Raw genomic sequence first — 6,000 nt, 5'->3', positions numbered from 1 at the left:
TAAGAAAAGTGCTAGAATTGTTGAGGAATGAGAAACTGTATGCTAAATTTTCAAAGTGTGCATTTTGGTTGAAAGAAGTTCAATTCCTCAGTCACATAGTGAGCAAAGAAGGTATTCAAGCTGATCCGGCAAAGATTGAAATCGTTGAGAAATGGGAAACCCCGAAAACTCCGACGCAGATATGCCAATTTTTAGGATTGGCTGGTTACTATAGAAGGTTCATCCAAGATTTTTCCAAAATAGCAAAACCCTTGACTGCATTAACGCATAAAGGGAAGAAATTTGAATGGAAGGATGAGCAGGAGAAAGCGTTTCAATTGTTGAAGAAAAAGTTAACTACGGCACCTATATTGTCATTGCCTGAAGGGAATGATGATTTTGTGATATATTGTGACGCCTCAAAACAAGGCTTTGGTTGTGTATTAATGCAACTGATGTGTGCAGAGGTGTATACGAAATAGTTATATTTTTGCTACGAAATACTATTAAATACGATACAATTTTACACAAGTTATTTATTTATTTATAGAATGGATATACCTAAACCTTGCTACAACACTATAGGCAGTGTACCTAATAGTAAAGTAGTGTAGTTTTTAGTAAGTCCGGTTCGTTCCACAGGGAGCTAGCCAAGTTTAACGCTATATTTTTCTAAAACTATATATATATATATATATATATATATATATATATATATATATATATATATATATATATATATATATATATAAGTAGTATTATTATAAAAGGGGGGTTTTACCGTTTAATGACCGGTTTGTCGATTTTATATTTTAAGCATAAAGATAAATGACGATAATATAAATGACAGAATTTAAATTGCGATAAAGTAAATTGCAGTAATTAAAATGACAGTAAATAAAGGTACGATGAAATATGAAATAAAAATATTATGCTTATTTAAACTTCCGTAATCATGATGTTTGACATTTTAATTAATTGTTACCCGGGTTAATTGTCCTTTTTCCTGGTTTATTTGATACCTATCTGGTTTTTTGTCCATAATAGTCCATCGGTCATAATTATAAAATGCTCGTCAAATTAACCTTATTCCCGAAGTCAAATATTCTAACTAATTAGGGATTCGAACTGTAACAAGGTTTTAATACTTTGTTAATAATTAGGGACAGAATTTCAACTTAAAACCCGTAAAACATTCTTAAAATAACCTTATTATTATTAACTTAAAATTAAACTTTAAATTATAAATATATATATATATATATATATATATATATATATATATATATATATATATATATATATATTTACGTTACATATGAAGGAAAAGAAAAAGGTGTGTGATATTCGGCCGAAAACTGCGAAATTTATAGATGTGGCCAGACTTTTGGGCTCATGCGATCGCATGAAAAATGGTCTTCCAGGCCATGCGATCGCATGGCCAGCTGGATCAGGCCACCTACTGTTGTTTTCTAGTTTTGCCGATGTTTTATTATATAATATAATATATATATAATTTTAAGAATTATTTATATATTATATTATATTTATGTGCATAGTTGACTTGTAATTTTAGCTCCGTTGCGTCGCGCTTTGAGAGGTGACTCTGGTTCCGGTTCCGGATTTTCGAACGTCCTTTCGTACGCGGAGATATCTTGTACTTTTGTAATTTTTAGACGTTTCTCATTAATAATTCGAACCATTTAGATTGTACTTTGTACTTTTTAGCTTTTTTGGTCATTTGCGTCTTCAAATTGTCGTTTTCTTCTTTTGTCTTCGCACTTATTTATTTAAACGATTATTACATAAAAATAGAACAATAGTAACTAAAAGCTTTACATATTGAAAGAATATTGTGCCTAAATATATGTTCATTTGGAGCACTATCAAATATCCCCACACTTGAACATTGCTTGTCCTCAAGCAATACAGAACTTAAAATAAAATCACACTTCACTCGAATCACTTTTTTTTATTCTCACACTTTATACATTAGTGATTTTATTACGGCGGTATGAACAATGATAGTAACATTGTGGTTTACAGTCCCACATGACTATAAAAATTTAGATCCTTTAAGGAAATTAGATCTTTATGAAAACATTTGATCTTTTGAAAATTCATTCTAGCTTTTACTCTAGATAAGTTTTTCGGAATAACCCTTCACCGGTGTTTGCAAATTGTTTTTGTAGGTTTGGTGGATTTCAGATTTGAAAATTTTAGCTCAAAACTTATGGTTTTGTGTCACCCACTTGCTAACCTTGTATTAGGAAAGCACACGTCGAGTATACTTGCTCCGTATATTACCTTTCGGTAAACTACCGTCCGGTTGTAAAGGAAAGCGTTGAACAAGCAACTGTTAAGGCAATGTCTAATGACATGCAAATGTTCATGGTCTAAAACGTGTCGGATGCAATTACTATCCTTTCGTGACTGGATACCCTAGAAATGAGGGTGAAAATAGTGTTCCGAACGGGTTCGCCGGTAAGTGCTTTTGGTTCTTCACCAAGAGGTGAATTCGGTTGGTGGAAGGGATCACCTTCTTCTTGTCTCCATTGATTAAGTTTACTACGAACCCATCCCCAATTCATCCAAAATAGATGATGACTAATTGGTTGGTTCATTCCAGTTACGCTGCCATTGGAGCTCGAGGAGTTCGAGGAATAAAGTGAGAAATCCATATTATCTGATCGGAATAAGGGTTTTTGTTATGAGATGAGTGTTGAATATTGAATGATATATTTGTCTTCTTGATATACGTATATATAGCAAAAAGATTTCCGTAATTTACGGAGGAAATTTAGGAAAAGGGTTAGACAAAGTTTATTAAGATAGATATGATATGATATAATAAGATATGATGTGTCTATAATCCAATAATAGCAGTATGACGTGTCGAGATCATAAAATGATAAGTATGTAATATGATAATCTTTCGATTAAAGACTTTCAATTTGCAATGGCCTATTCAGGTCTAGGGGCTTGAGCTATAGGATCCTTTAAATCGGTAATCCAAACCCTTCCATTCTAGAGTTTCGTAGACGCCATCCGCCAAGAAAATTCAATAACGAGAAATAAAAGGTATAAAAGTAATGAATATGAGTAGTGATGACATTATAATGTCTTTGAGATTCTCGATAACTCAATGACATTTTTCGGTTCGCAAACTGATGCATAAAGGCATAAAGCATATAGGTACGTGATATAACAGGGAGTTATATACGTTTGAGTATGAATAGTAACAAATATAGGAGTTTCAAAAATTCATGGATAATATTTCATGTAATACATATGTAATACACAAAACCATGATAAATGACATAGGAATGTCGAGAACGATGTCGCATTTAAATGTGGTAGCGGAATTGAATAGTACTTAGGAGAATGAGCAGAGTTCTTAGATTGGCTCGGCATTCAAAGATAAGTAAAGTTTCTAAAGTATAGTGTAGCATTTAACAGTTAAAGGCAACAATTAAAGGTACTATAGTCAAAGGAAGTTGTAGTCCTACATTGCTAAGGTACCTAATTGTATAAGGCACACATAAAATGCAATCCTGGTTCTCTACAACAACCTGGCTCTGATACCAATCTGTCACACCCCCAAAATGGACCAGGGGTAATTGTGACCAATCATATCATAACACAGTTGTATAAGCGAGAACGACTCTAAATGAGACGTTTTATTTATCAAATAAACAGCGGAAGCATTATTCAAAGTTTTACATCATAAGAGTACAGTAAATGGAAAATGTCTCAAACAAAATGATAAATATGAATGATGGACTCCATGCAAGCAGCAAAGCATACATCAATCATCTAGTAGCAAGTAGCAGCTAGCTCAATCATCACTTGAGACAAAACACGCTTAAAGTGTCAACCAAAAAGGTTGAGTGAAATTCATAGGTTTATAAATAATATCCAAAGTTTTAGACCACAAGATTTAGTTTAAAGTTGATTGATATAGAAATATCAATCTAAAAGTGTTGCTGCATTTTGTAATATCGCTACTAAACAAGTTTACCCTATGACACCTTGTACTGTCAGTGTCGTGGAATCATTATTATGTAACCAAAGACCAACGGTCGAATGGTTAGAGACGTTACTCTCAATAGGCCTACTCACAATAATTAAGTTTGCATTTAAACGTAGCAATTGATGATATTACGGTAGGGATTTAGCATGAATCAAAGCATGACAGCATAGTTAACAATTTAGTACTTGTGTCTAAGCGTAAAACAGTTATAAAGCAAGCATGTGTCTCACCCCAAAAGTTATAAAAATAGTTATGAAACAGTAAAAAGTGGTGCTATGAATTTCACCTTAGTAGCACAAAAGAGTATTCTACGAAAGAATTGAACGGAAGGACGTGACCGAGATCTCAACCTAGAGATTGAACGTATGATCAGACATTGCCTAACAGACAATAGTATATAGTACTATATTGATAGTAGTGGTTCACTAAAGAATTTCCATTTTCGGAAGGTTACTATTTACGGAAAGTTTTCACTTATAGTAATTTTCCAATTTTAGAAAGTTCGAGTTAATCTTTAGCAAGACGTTGTATAACTTTACTCAAACTTCGTTGCTATCAAATAAGTCAGGAATGACCAGATGTAACCGGGGGCCCAGGATTCTTGACCAGAATCTAAGTCATGGCATTCGAGATCCACAAGCTTACCCATAAATGGCAACCTAGACATCATTCACTTACGACCATGAGTAGCGATGAAGTTCACATGAATTATACATTATCTTTGATTAACCTTCACTTTAGGTGTATACACACAACTAATTATTAATGTACTTAATAATTATATATATGATAATATAACCTAAGTTTTATTTAATATTTAGTTATTATACCTTAGTATGTCTTATATATATTAAATATAATTACCTTTAAATAAATACCTAAATTACTTCAAAAATAATAGTGTTTTATTAATCGAACATTATTCAAAAATGTCTAAATAATAAATTAAATATCTAAAAATTACATACATAATTTTTATAGTCTTAGTTAATCATATAGATTAGTAGAAAAATTTAAGAAAATGTTTTTATTATATTTTTGTATTTATTTTTATTTTTACCCTTAATGTATTCACAAAACAATTTTAATTCTACATAATTACTAAATAAACCCAAATAGTTATTTTTATAATTTTTATAAGTTTCTATCAGTCTAATAACCTGTAGAAAAATATTTAAAAAAATATTTTTTTATTATTTTATATGTATTCTTAATTTACCTTCGAATTACATAATAATAGAGTTTAATTATATAATAAATACCAATTCGACCCAAGTAATTATTTTTATAATTTTTTCAGATCTATATAAGTTTTAAAAACTCATAAAAAAATTATATATATTTTATTTTTGGTTAAAAGTATTTATTACGAATTTTACATTGTTTTTACTTTTAAACACTACATAATTCGTATTTAATTATAAATAATATTCCATAAATTATCAAAATTATTTTTATGCATCATAACACTTATAATACTAATTATAACATATAAACATAATTAATTTCGAATTTTACAAAGAATATACAATAAATATAAATATAAATGACAATATTGAAAAAAATTAATAAAAATAGAAAGTACCTCAAATTTTCTTCAAGATTTTGAGAGAATAACTTAAGTTTTTGTGTTTGGCAAGAAAAAATGAATGAGGAGCCATGTATTTATAGGTAAAAAATAGTTGGTGAAAAGAAAAAAAAATAATAAAATAAAGGTGCCAATTTTGACAAAATAATAAAAACATGTTAAAAATGTTTTTAATAAGTTTTTGTTTTTGAAAATATTTAGTCAAAATTCATGGGCTCATTATTTAATTTATTAAAAAAATCTTATTTCTTTTTATTTTTATTTTTTTTATAAGCTAAAAATATATATAATGATTAAAATAACTTATCATTTAATTAATAATTATGTTACATATAGTTTTAAATATAATACGCATTAATATTAACTAAAGTTATTTTTTATATAATTAGTGTAAACTTTA

The sequence above is a fragment of the Rutidosis leptorrhynchoides genome, chromosome 2, assembly GCF_046630445.1.
Source record: "Rutidosis leptorrhynchoides isolate AG116_Rl617_1_P2 chromosome 2, CSIRO_AGI_Rlap_v1, whole genome shotgun sequence".
Lineage (NCBI taxonomy): Eukaryota > Viridiplantae > Streptophyta > Magnoliopsida > Asterales > Asteraceae > Rutidosis > Rutidosis leptorrhynchoides.
The sequence above is the reverse complement of the archived record's forward strand: the minus strand, read 5'-3'. Positions refer to the sequence as shown.